Source organism: Triticum aestivum, chromosome 5A (assembly GCF_018294505.1).
Source record: "Triticum aestivum cultivar Chinese Spring chromosome 5A, IWGSC CS RefSeq v2.1, whole genome shotgun sequence".
NCBI lineage: Eukaryota > Viridiplantae > Streptophyta > Magnoliopsida > Poales > Poaceae > Triticum > Triticum aestivum.
Window position 1 is genome coordinate 236,667,336 of NC_057806.1, and position 14,538 is coordinate 236,681,873.

Consider the following 14,538-nt stretch of genomic DNA (forward strand, 5'->3'; position numbering starts at 1 on the left):
ATACACAATTGCTATCTTGGTTTGTGCATTTCACATAGTGGCCATAAAAAAGAATAAGCTTTTAAGCAAAGAGAAAAACAAAGAGATTGTAAGCAAATAGTCATATCATCGCCACATTGCATATCATACTAACACATTGATCATCTTGGATCATCGTGTGCAATACACTAGGAACCATACATACATAGCATACTTGGGATAGAAAGTTGGTACATTTTGCATCTAATAGGTTGTGCACAAGTGTCGTCTCTGCCTATTAAGCAATCGTGCTAGCGTCTCTCTAGAGTTGTGCAACACGAGCATTTTCCGTAGATTCCACATTTTGTGCTCATTCCTTGGTTGCACGACCCCATTTATATATCCGTGTGTGTGTGTGTTTCCGTGTGCTATTGATTGTTATTGGTCTACTTGTTTCACTTACGAATTTGTAAATATCTTTCAACATTATTGACTCTTGCTAACATTTTGCATCAAATTTTTGTGCCACTTGTCCTCACCAAGCCACCCGACAAGCTTTACTTTGTAGGTGTGAGTGAACAAGTCCGGTACCAATTCCACTATTCTTTCATTTCACATTGAGTGAAACAGGATACATCCTCAACTTTGGGAAAAGGTAGCTTGGTATTGTTTATCTTATTTCCTACTCACCTTTGCTTGAGTCTTGTTATGGACAGGCAAAGCGCATCTACTTCAGTCTACAACAACAACGATGAGTTCTATGCCATGAAAAATTTCATCGACGCCATGATGGATGCTCAAATGGAGGAGATCAAAGCCCTCATCAAGTCCTACAAGAGATCTTCCTCATTTTCGAGAAGACACTCTAGTGCACATCCTTCCGAGCTACCATCTTCGGCAAGGTCACATCAGCATCGACACCACCACCGACGACAATGTGAAGGTCAAGAGCTCAACACCAAAAACCGCTCAACGACTTTACCATCTAAATTGGGATCTTCGTCTTTTGAAGTTTGGCATCGTCGCCCAGCGATTTCAAGGCATCTTCACCTTTGTACATTTGGCATATTTGCCTACAAGCACCTCAAGACTACGCTCAAGAGAAGCTCCCCAAGCGCAAGTTCGCGACTTCCACGAGCTACTACGACCTCGACACCAACCACGAGCTTCCTTTCTATGGGACCCAAGACCCCGAGGAATATCTCGAGTGGGAGTGCAAGATGGACGACTACCTCAAGCTACATCAAGTTCTCTCCAAAGATCAAGTGAAGTGCGCCACAAGTAACTTCCACGACTATGTGTCGACATGGTGGCTTCATACACCTTCAAAGACCTTCAACATGAGTTGGCCCAAGACGAAGAGAGCTATGCGGCGAGAGTTTTTGCCTTCCACCTACATGGAACATATTCAATGCCAAGTGGATAACACCATACAAGGATCCATCTCCATCGATGAATACTTCAAATATATGAAGAAAGCCTTGCGACTAGCCGGCGTGCACGACCCCATTTGGATGAAGTTCCACTTCATGGTGGGCTTGAACAACAACATCTCCAAGACTATCTTCCTTGAGAACTACAAGTACCTTGACGACAACTACATTGGTGATCTCAAGGCGCAACAAGAACTCATGAAGGTCAAGGCTTCTCCACCACAAACACACTTCATGATGACCAAGCTCCACGACAACGAGCATGAGGATAGTACCACTAAGATGTTGAATCCCGACGAGCTCCAAGACGACACTCACAAGTTCAACATCATCGCCATTCCTCTTTGTGGCATTGATGATGCCAAGTCTACCATGACTCTTTTTCAATACGGCGGGGCGACGACTACGACTACAAAATCTGTCAAGGAACAAGCTTTGGAGGCGAGCGACATGGCGGCGAGCAAGGATGATGCTTCCATATTTGGAGGCAAGAGTGATGATGTGCCATCTTCGGCCTTCATCCATGGCTACGGTGAGGAGATGATCGAGCATGGGATTTTCCCTTCGGTCATGGAGGAGAGTGATGATGTGCCATCTTCGGCTTTCATCCACGGCGACAGTGACGAGATGGTTGAGCATGGGATTTTCCCTTCGACCACGCCGACGTATGGTGACTTGAGTGACATGAGCCACCATATTGAGGGTGAGAGAGAGTTCACCACTAGCCCCATATATGATAAGTTTCCCCAATTTCCATGTGAGGAGAGCCACAACCCCCACCACTTGAGTAAGATGAGTGACTCCACCATATGTGACTTTGAGTGCACCTAGTTTGAGGAGGTGAGTGAGCCACGGCATAGAGAGAGTGTGATAGATGATAGGTCATGTGAGGATATTTTTAACTCTAACGACTTAACCTCTACCTCTATTGTGTCTTCTCATTTGGTGCTAGGTCCCATATACGATGACGCGCTGATTCTCGACAACTTTTCCTTCCTTTGGACAAGACAATGGCCATGGTGGAATATGATGCACCCCCCACATGGTTCCATCAAGATGAAGATGATGACCACCATTTGGTCTTTCCCACCTCACCTACACCACTTCAGTGGAATGAACAAGGTAAGATAGGTGAAGGTGATGTTATTATCATGCTTCATGCTAGTATGATTTCGCCATGCGATGGTTTACCCATTTATGATGAGTTTGATGATTGCCATGTGGAGAATATTAGTTGTGATGCCATGTTGCATAGGACTTCTTGTGATAATTTGATAGAGGCAAAGGTGTCCCATCTTTCGATGCGATTATGGATATCACTTTGGTGGAAGTCGACTTTGACGATCCGACTATGAACGTGCGAGGACGTCGCGCGTTAGCAATCGCTAAACCAACTCCGAGAGGTTATTGACCACGCCGGAGCACGATCAACCTGGCCACAAAGGCCTATTTCCTGCAAGCAAATGAAGAACAAGCAAGAAACTAAGATTGAAATCTGGATATTGCGAATATAAGATGAAAGCTTTATTGATCAAGGTGGGGTTTTGTGACGTCTTGGTCTGGTCGTTGAACAGAAATGAAGTACGCGAAGTTGCAGCTATGGCGAACTTTTAATCTAAACAGAACCCAAAGTCTAAACGATGCCCTAAGGGCTGTATATATGTAGGAGAGAGGGGGGAATTTCGTGGCCCTTGGAGGAGGGGTCTGAAACCAACCCTAACTCTTGTTTCCCCACACATACGGACTCTAAAAACAGCCTATGATCAGGTATTTCGAAATTACATGGGCCTGGCCCAAAAATAAGGTGACATAGCATCTAGAAAAGCCTCTAGACGAAATTTATGAAGTGGCATCTTGTATATTTTGTCCAAGGCTTCATGCACTCATTACGGTGGCTTCAAAGTCCTAGAATCATCACTTGTAACTCCATTGCTGTTCTCCTTGCACATGCCATCGTCTCCATGATTGGACTTGTCCAAGCCAGGCCCTTCATTTCTAACCAAAACAAATGTATCCAATTTAAGCAGCATCATATTCTCACGAACATTAGAATCGTTACCAAGAAATGAAAGTTCCTGGTAATTCAATTGGCATGCACGAGCTCTAGTAATTGGTCCAGTATGTATAGTAGCAGGGGTTGTGGGTGTAACAATGGTATGGATGTCCTCATCATCCTCCCCTTCTTAAAATGAAGTCATTCTTGACGGCAGCTCATCTTCCCCACCCAAATAAGGCTTTAAATCTCTTATCTTGGTTTTTCAGACCAATTTTAGAATTTTTTTGACTCCTGATATCAACTCGGAATTGAGTGATTTCTTTTCTGTTTGAAAGCTTGAGTCAGTACCATTCTTGAAACAATTTATCAAAAAATTGGCACAAACTTTTCTAGAGGAAAGTTACAGAGAAAGTTGTTGATATATCTTGCTTGGCTGTTGTTTCATATCATTGTCTTTACTGCTATTGCGATCTTCACTTATATCTTCTTATCCAGAGCTACTTCATATCCTTTATTCATGCTAGTTGTGTTATGCTTAGTGTTCTAGGCTCGCGTCTCTAGTCTGGTCTAGCCTAGGACTAGCACAGTACCGTCGTTGAGCGTTTATTCAACATTGCATCTCTGAATTGATTATTGTTAATCTTTTGTTACGATATATTTAAGCCTTCCAATCTCCACATATTTCTACATCATGTATACGTGCGTTCCCCTGGCAATCGTTTTATTCAATATTCGGAGTTATTTGACACCGCTGGTTGCCTGTCACCACCTGCTATGGTAAGAACTTGTAAGATATTGATATTTGCTATACTGTGAGCGTTTTACCACCACATCCTACTAGTTCGTAGGAACATTATTCCCGAATTTTGTTTCTTGTATTCTACTAACTATGGCAGGTTCCGGAGTTGTTTGTTCTTGGGCTTCATCGATCGTGGGAGATTTGCCACCACCCAAGAAAACACAACAAACGTCACAAGAGGAGGAACAACATCAGAATGCACATAATCAGGTTAGTGTTTCCGTGCCACCATTTATTGGTCATTTTAGGCCTGATTTATATATTGAACGGGAGTATGAAATAAATGCTATATTTGCTGTCCATAATTTTGATGAGCGTGGAAAATTTCAAGCAGCGGTTAGTACTTTCAATAGCTTTGCTTTTGTTTGGTGGAGTGAATATTGTCAGTTAAACCCTGATTTTATACCTACTACTTGGGATGATTTAAAACTTGTCATGAGAGATAGATTCATTGATGTTTATTACACTCGTGGCGTGATTAAGAAATTACAACATTTAAAACGAGGCACTGACATCGTATCAAAATATTATGATGATTTAAAAACTACCTTGTTGCACTCATTTTTAGAAGAAAGTGAAGAAGATTTTATGGATAGATTTTGGGGAGTATCAAACTGTTATATTCAAGAGATACTAATTCATGAAGAGTGTTATCCTATGGACCATTTGTTTCATCTTGCTTGCAAAGCTGAACAGGTTGCCCACAAGGGGAACAAGCGCACGATGCACATTCCAAGAGTTGATACGATTGTTTCTTCAATTCCTGGGCATACTTTGACAACCACATCCATTGTTGTGAGGACTACATTACCTACACTATGTGACATATCACCACCGAAAGTGAATACATCATCTGAGTTGATCATAAAAGGTAATGACAAAGCACTACACCACAACACTACATCCCCAACACACAAGTCGGTAGGGAAAACAACGTCCACCAACAAACAATCGGTTGGGAAAGGCTATTGCCAACCTAGTCTGTTGGGGAAAGTCCAGACGGGAAAGCTTTTTCCCGACCGACATATCTTTCCTGACCGACTGTTTGACGGCTATCGAAAGCATTGCCGAGCGACTTTCTCTTGGCCCTGCTATGAACCTTTCCCGACCAACTGTCTGATGATAAACTTTCCCGACTGACTGTCTGTTGGCCCTGCCATAAACCTTTCCCCACCGACAGTCCGACAGCAGTACATTTGCCGACCGACTTTCTCTTGGCGCTGCCATAAAACTTTCCCAACCAACTATAGGACGTTGTTCTCTTTTGTCGACCGACAGTTCTATAGCATTTTGTTTAGCCGAGCAAGGTATATTTAATACCCAACCATTATTTGGCTTGCGCATTTCCAAACAATATCAATCAAGTTGCATATCTCATTGCATTAGAAACTTGCATGAACTCTGAAAATATTAAACCAAAACCAAGAAGAATATTCTTATAGGTAAAAGTAACTAACTGAAAGGACGAAACATTTATGTTTCAATCACGAAGACATGTGATTGGTTTACAAAATGATAGATGCATGTCTGAAAATTCATTGTTTGCTCCTTTACACAAAATACCCAGTTGACAAGACACCATATAGGTTTACAAAATGATAACTAAAAGACACATTGTATTTGCTCCATTAAACAAAATGTCTAGCTGATGCAATCTGCCATCTTCATGGTTCCTTCCTGGTCCTCTTCTATGTCATTCCTACAAAGGATAAAAGGGTCACCGGTGAATTCATGCATTCGTAGAGATAATGGCGAAAATAATAATTGTATAAACATCAATGGCAAAAACAAACTGGGATTTTAGTATTATAAAAACAAGACATGTTCTAATTAGAATCAGTGATGTGTTAGACATAATAAAGCATCAATGCCACACCCACCCACCAAATAGCTTGCATCAATCTCCTCACGCCGTAGACCAGGAAGTATATTAAATGGAAAAGGAGCATATGCTTCATCTGGCCACAGGGCAACAATTTAACATGTCCAGGCACCCAATTATTGGGAGCAACACATCTACCAACGGACACACGAAAGTCACTTTTCAAGAAAAGACTGCACTAGTTTTGTTTCTTTTTCTTCTCTGGGGTGGAAAAGACCGCACTTTGCTGGACTAGACGGCAATACATTGGGAAAAATGATTACTATCTAATACACAACTAGGAGTTTGAATGATGAGTGTAGCATGCCCCGGGAAAAGCATTCTCACAAACCCACATACATCAGGAGGTTATACATACTTTTCCTATGTTAGTAATGAATCTCAAGGAGAAGAATCTATTCGCAATCATTTCTAAATGTAGTACTAAGCACATGAGGACTTGCAAAATACCAAACAAAAAGCATCTAAACTTACACCGCACCTGACTATTATATTCATAAAAGCATCTGTACTTCAGTGCCACAAATTAGATTAAATTGACGACCAAGCTCTGATCTCACTGCACTAACTTGTGGCAATTGTGGGGCACATGCATGAGAATTAACAATGACCTTTTTACAACTAACCTGCTTACGCCATATGCATGGTAGGATCACCATTAAGCACCTGATCTGCTACTGCTCAAGATTCAGAAACTGAGAAGATTTCTCCTATACAGTACACAAATACTGTTAGAATCGAGGAGGTATGCACATAAATTAATTTTCAAATGGATATCAGTGCTTTAAATGGAATATCGTGAAGCTTTCCTTCCCCACTAAAAATTGAGCGAAATTTATCTCAATGTTCACTTATGATAACCAAGAGAAACTATTTGTGCATACAAGTGTTTTAGAAACAACAATATAGTACTAGCAACCTAGGATATAGGTTCCATTCGTTACATACATCACTATACATTTAAATTTCGATGGATTGACAGTAGTGACCACAATTCACATGCAAAACACTATGTAAAAACTGCAAATACAATGGGAATCCTACTTGATTGAATCTTGATGCATAGCAAATGGAGTACGAACAAATTAAAGCCCTTAGCTACACCGCTAGTCCTTTGCTTCATTTTTCAAAAACTTGCAAGCATTTCATATGTGAGTGCAGTCCTTTTTTAGTGAATCACATGCTACTAGAAATAATAAAAGCCCTTAGCTTCATGCCATATCTCAAAATGCATCGCTAGACCAATATGAGCTGCTTTGCAATGTACAGATAAACAATACGTGATGTATTCTGAAATACATAACGAACTTCTTCATGGATACAATGGCCTTATAAAGCTGAACCGTCTATAGTTGTGAAACCATTCTCATTGAAAAATTGCAAATAAAAGATGTTGTAAGTTTATACAAGCTTAAGAGTAGAACCCCTTAACTAAATTATTCTGGAAGTTACAGATTTACTAAAGCAAATTTATAGTGAAAATAAAACTCTAGAATCTTTAGAAGTGTGACTGTCGAAATACAAATGGCAAGATATAAATGTATTTTATCATGATTCTAGAAAAAACTTTACTAAGTACTACAGAACTATTGTTGCAAAATTATTGAGAAAAAAGGTGTAAGTTAATACAAGCCTACGTGTAAAACGAGTGAAGAACTGAAATAATCTACAAGCTTCATAGAACTAATTTTGCAAAAATACAGAAATACAACAGTAAATCTCTATAACCATGAGTGATGCTATGTCTTCCTACCGAAAATCCTTCTACCGGAGTTGGAGCATTGAGACTAACAATTTAACAAACACTTGCACTGTGTTGTCCTATAGCAAGAAATAAGCAGGAGGGACAGGAACAGGGAAGGATTGGATGTGGGGAGAGAAAAAGTAAACGATACCTTGTTGTTGGCCGGAAAGAGTAGCATAGCTCGAGCCTCTAGGTCAATATCGTCCTTGTAGAAGTCATCAACGAAGAGGTCTATTTCCGCCATCTTGCAAATCATGTGCATGATGTGTCTCAACTCTCACCTGGTTCAGAGGACGAAGATTTAATATACTCCTTTGTTTGCAAGAATTCTACAATGCTTAATTAAAAATCTGAAACATTAGTATGATTATTTGGACTTTTTGTGGAATCTGAAGCTAGTTCTCAGGGTTCTCCCTCATATCAAAGCACAGGCAGTCAACGTCCAGATCCTTCTTCAAACAAACCGGCAGGCGCAGATCGGAGGAAGCCCATGGCGTGGCAGCGGTGATGGCGACGCCTGGGTGACGAGCAAGGGTGCGAGTGCTCTCTCTCGCAGGTGACCCACCTCTCTCTCTCTCTCTCTCTCTCTCTCTCTCTCTCTCTCTTTCAGCCCCGGATCTGAGAGTGATGGCGGCATCCACCACCGTGCCTTGGCCTCTCCCCCAAACTCCAGCGCACAAGCTAGGGTTAGAAGTGTTTGGGGGCTAAGCAGTGGGGATGCAGGAGGATGAAGGAGATAGTGCATCAACCTTGCCACCGCGGTGACGACGTGCTGGAGACGATGGGTGGTCGATGGCGTGCGGGCTGCCAGATCGGCTGCGGAGGGAGTGCGTGAGGGGATTTAGGTTTGGGGAATTGGATTTAGTCGTGGCACGAAAGCTGAGTGAAAAAATAGGAGGGAGGCTTGGGCTAAGTTTTTGTCCCGCACGCGTAAAGATGGGCCGGCCCAATTGGCAACCAGCAGTCGGTCCACATTAATCACCGACCAATAGTGTGACACAGACAAAAGCTTTCCCGACCGACCGTCCAATGTGAAATATCCCAGTATTGCTTACCAACAGTTGGACACGATACGCAAGTATTGCCGACCAATAGGTCATTAGAAGTTTTCCCAACTAACAGTCTGTGGGCAAAATTGACTTTTCCCAACACACATCGGTAGGGAAATCTGGTGCGTGGTGTAGTGAGGGAACTGATCTTCCACCTCCACATGAGTATGATGAATGCCTTGTCAATTTCAATGCACCATGTGATGACCTACCCACTACTTTGATCACATCACCTATTTTAGAGGACTATGCTGATGATTTTACTTTGCCATGTGATCAAACAAATGCAGTATCAACAATGTTGAGTGCAACCATTGAATTAACTGTTGATGCAAAATAACCATGTGAATCGGGAACTAAATCAGATTTGGATCAAATACATTTAAAATTAATTGTGTCAATGTTTAATCATTTTGATATGACCTCTAATCTTGGTGATGATTATGTGACCAACGACTTATTGCATGTTTTCTTATTTAAGCATGGTGTAGCATGTAAATTTGATGCAATTAAGGTTTATTCACCAATGTTGGGATGGTTTAATGATGAACATTGTCAATCTTTTGAAATGAATAAGAGCTTCACTTATATGTGCAAACTGAGTTGCAATATTTTCATGCCTTCTACTTCTTGTGATAATTTTTTGGCTTTAGATTTTATGAACTATGAATGTTACTCATGTATACATGTGCCATATGTGCAAAATCAAGGAAAGTAAAAATGGATGACATATACATATACAACATCTACACCTTGTCTCTTTTGTTAGCCACATTTCAGATTAAGCAATGCCGAGGACGGCTTTGTTTTCAAGAAGGGGAGGATGATGAGAACATGACTAGCTTGGATACGACCAAAAATATTGCATACATGTATATTTGTGAGGTGATTTCTAATGCAACTATGCAATAATTTATTTATGTCATCCAGGACAAAAATAATTCACAGACTTTTGTGCGATGTCTAATTGCAGGTGTATGGGACATTTTTGCAATCCACATATGAAGATAAGGGGAAAAGAGAAGTTTATGTGCTGTTAAAAAGTCCTCTCACATCACTTTTCGACAAAGAGAAGATAAAGTCCAAGTCTCTCACGTTCTCGATTCAGATTCGGACTGGACAGACATACCTGACTCAAAACGCCAATAAGTCTTTCATACGGACTCCGAATTGGGTGATTCTTTTTTTGTTGGAAAGTAGATTTCGTGCACATTCCAACACAATTGGATTCACCTTCAAATTCGCTGGAGCGTTGAGTTATGAATGGAACAATCTGATGTTACAGTAGAATCCGAGTCAAACTACAAGTCCAAAGGTGTTGCATCACCTCCACTTGGGCCCATGAGCCTTGTACGACCTAGGGTTGGTATTTAGGATGCCTTGCAACGTCCTCCCACCTCCTTGGACGCCACCCCTTGCTCCTATATAAGTAGATCCATCTCGTAGCTTTTTGCTTGGGATTTGTTTAGTTAAAAGTTAGCCATTGCACCTTCGTGTACTTCGTTTGTGTCCAACGACCAGACCAAGACCGCTTACGGATCCCCACATTTATCAATACTTCATCTATATTCACAATATTCAGATTGCATTATCATAATCGTGCTTGTTCTTCGATTGCGTGCAGGAATAGACCTCCGTGGTGAGGCTGAGCGTGCTTCTAGCATAGTCAGTAACCTCGGGAGATTGGTTTAGCGGTTGCTAAGGCACAATGTCGTGCACGTTTGTAGTCGGATCGTCAAAGTCGTCTCCACCAAATTGATAGTTATCATCTCATTGAAAGATCGGGACACCCCGCCTCTATCACACTTCGTCCCCAACTTGTACTACGACTATAAATAGACCTCTCCCACCTCCTAGTTAGGGTTAGCATTGGTTTAGCTCATTTGAGATAGAGCTTTGCTCATCCATCCGGATATACTCCACCGGGAGAGACCGTTGCCTCTTCGGAGAAGATCCATCTTGGATTCAAGACCCCTCACGGGAAGATCCCTCGCGGATTCAAGGCCTCCTAATGGAGAAGAACCGGTTACCCTACGTATCGTCCCTTGTTGGATTTGAACCGTGTGATCTCTATGTTTACTCGGATCTAGCATATGTGTGACCTAATCTCATTGGTTTGAGTGATTCTCTTGTGTTTCCCTTCATGTTTCCCCCTTGTGTTCTTCATGTTAATCGTGGGATGCACTCCTTTCATGAAAGATCGGCCATCTAGGGTTCCACCCTACATCAACATCAATACCATTATTACACCCACAGCCCCTACTACTACATATACTGGACCAATTACTAGAGCTCATGCATGCCAATTAAATTATCAAGTACTTTCATTTCTTGGTAATGATTCTAATGTTCATGATAATATGCTGCTGCCTAAATTAGATACATTTGTTTTGCTTACAAATGAAGGGCCTAGCATGGATAAGAGGGATGAACACTGGAGCAAGACCAAGCATGGAGATGATGGCATGCGCGAGGGGAACAAGAACGAGTTACAAATGATGATTTCGGGACTTTGAAGCCACCATAAGTACTGCATGAAGCCTTGGACAAAATATAAAAGATGCCACTTCATAAATTTCGTCCAAAGGCTATTCTAGGTGTTGCGTCACCTTATTATTGGGCCAGGACCATGTAATTTCAAAATACTTAAGTATAGGCTATTTTTAGAGTCTGTATGTGTGGGGAAACAAGAGTTAGGGTTGGTTTCGGACCCCTCCTCCAAGGGCCACGAAATCCCCCCTCTTCCTCCATATTTAGATCCCTTAGGGCGTTTTGTTTGGATTAAAGGTTTGCCATAGCTGCAACTTCGCATACTTCATTTGTGTTCAACGACCAGACCAAGACGTCATAGAACGCCACCTTCATTAATAAAGCTTTCCTCTTATATTCGCAATATCCAGATTGCAATTTCAGTTTCTTGCTTGTTGTTCATTCGTTTGTAGGAAATATACCTTCATGGTCTGGTTGATCGTGCTCCGGCGTGGTCAATAACCCCTCGGTGTTGGTTTAGAGATTGCTAAGGCGCGACGTCCCCGCACGATCGTAGTCGGATCATCAAAGTCTATTGCACCAAAAATGATAGCCACCATCTCATCGAAAGACGGGACACCTTTGCCTCTATTAAGTGGTATCAGATTTCCAGATTGCTTGGTGAGATTTTACAGTTTTTCATAGTGTGGATCGAGTCTGTTCTTCATAACTACTGTCGGTGTGAAAATCGGCGGATCTCGGGTAGGGGGTCCCGAACTATGCGTCTAGGATCGATAGTAACAGGAGACGAGGGACACGATGTTTAACCAGGTTCGGGCCCTCTCTATGGAGGTAATACCCTACACCCTGCTTGATTGACCTAGATGAATATGAGTATTACAAGAGTTGATCTACCACAAGATCGTAAAGGCTAAACCCTAGAAGCCTAGCCTGTATAACTATGGTAATGAGTATATCCTTTCTGCACTAACCCCTCTGGTTTATATAGACACTGGGGATCTAGGGTTTACATAGTGTCGGTTACATAAGAAGGAATCTTCATAATCGGTTGCCAAGCTTGCCTTCCACGCCAAGGAGAGTCCAATCCGGACATAGGTACATTCTTCGGCCTTCATGTCTTCACAGCTCATCAGTCCGGCCCATGGATAACAGGCCAGACGCCCGAGGACCCCTTAGTCCAGGACTCCCTCAGTAGCCCCTGAACCTGGCTTCAATGACGAGGAGTCCAGCGCGCAGATTGTCTTCGGCATTGCAAGGTGGGTTCCCTTCTATCCGAACTTCAAGATAGTCTTCGGATGCGATGATAGTATCCGGACCTGTCAAACCCACCATACATAACCGCAGAGACAATATATATTTTTACACGAGTCTAATCTGCTTTTCGTCTTCCGCTCCACGTTTCGAGATGCGGTGGCCATTGGCACATCTTGTGGATGCAGAGATCGTGTCCCCTTATTACAGGATTCTCATCAATACGGGCATGGGTAACCCAACCGTGCCGTTTATACAGCCCTTGGGAATAGGCGAATCTTAAGGCGAGTGAGGAGGCGTTTAATATTCGTTGCCTTTATAAGGGGATAAGGATTCCCCCTTCCTCTCTCATCCCCTCTCTCTACCTCCGCCTTTCCCATCTCGAGCTCCAGAACCCAAGTTCTCATCTGCTTTCTACTCAAGCAACCATGTCCAGATCCGGAGGTCAAGGCAAGTGGATGGTCTCCTCCGTCAAGGAGGAGAACATTACGGAGCTTCGGGTAGCCGGATACATGGCGAAGGATATCACTCACCGCCTGCCGACCGAGGGACAAGTCGTCCCCATGCCGAAGCCCACTGAGAGGGTAGTGTTCATCCCCCATTTCTTCCGCGGGCTAGGGTTTCCACTCCACCCTTTTGTCCGCAGGCTAATGTATTATTACGGAATAGATTTCCATGATCTGTCCCCGAATTCCTTCTTCAACATCTCGACATTTATCGTCGTGTGTGAGGCCTTCCTCCGCATCCAACCCCACTTCGGGTTGTGGCTCAAAGTCTTTAACATGAAGCTGAAGGTGGTGGATGGCCAGCACGCGGAGTGCGGAGGAGCCATGGTGAGCAAGCTGTCCAACCTCTCCTGGCCCAAAGGCACGACATCACAGAACCTCGCGGCACCACAGGAGTGGCAAAAGCAGTGGTTCTACATCACAAAACCTCGCGGCACCACTTGGGCCGCAGCTGCCGAATTCCGCTCCGATGCTCCCATGTGACTCACCTCATGGGTCGAGAAGAGTCCGGACTGGGGTTCCCCTGACTAGGTAATAGCGCTGCAGACGCGTGTTCAAAGCATGGTAACCAAGAACGTCAAGCTCGTTGATGTGATCCAGGTGATGCTAGTTCGCTGGATCCTTCGATGCCAGCGCCGAAGCCATCCTCTGTGAGAGTTCAACTCGGAGAAGCACCAGACCCTGGTTAGGCTCTTTGAGACTACTCATGAAGGTGCATGGAAGTTGCTCTTTAAGGCCAATGAGAAACCACCGGCCGCAGATTCAGATCGCGGGCACAGCGCTAAACACCTTGCTAGCGAGGTATGTCTCTTTTGATGCACTCTTCACATGTTTGTTTCAAGGATGATGCCTGAGCTTTTATTGTTGCTTTTTCAGGACTGGTTGGAGAGGGCGAAGCGGATTAGTGTCTGGCTCCGCTGCCCGAAGAACCGGTCATCCCGCGTCTAGCGAAGATGCTGGTGCCGGCGCCTTATAAGGCGCCGGAGAAGAAGGCCAAGGGGGCCAAGAGTGCCCCCGTCGCAAAGGTACTTCGGACGTGACGTCCGAAGACGACGAAGCTCATTCCTCTGTCCCCGAGGACAATGGTGAGGAAGAGGAGGAGGAGGAAAACAATCCTCCCCCTGAGGAGATGAAAAAGAAGAGGGCGGCTTCGGCGCATCCGGAGGCGGAAACGCCTAAGAAAGGAAAGGGCACCCCAGCGATCAACACTACGTGGGGCGTTGACAGCGGTCCAGAACGACGCCCCCACACTAAGCCCCTGGCCGCATCGTAAGTGACATGGCTCGCTCGTGCGCACATCCCGCCCTTTCTCTTCATTATCTTGACATAGTTAATTGTATTATTGCAGTCCGGCCTGCGAACTTATCCAGTGATCCTCATCTGGAGGTTCGTTGGCTCTGTCAGAGATGGCGAGCATGTCACCACAGCCT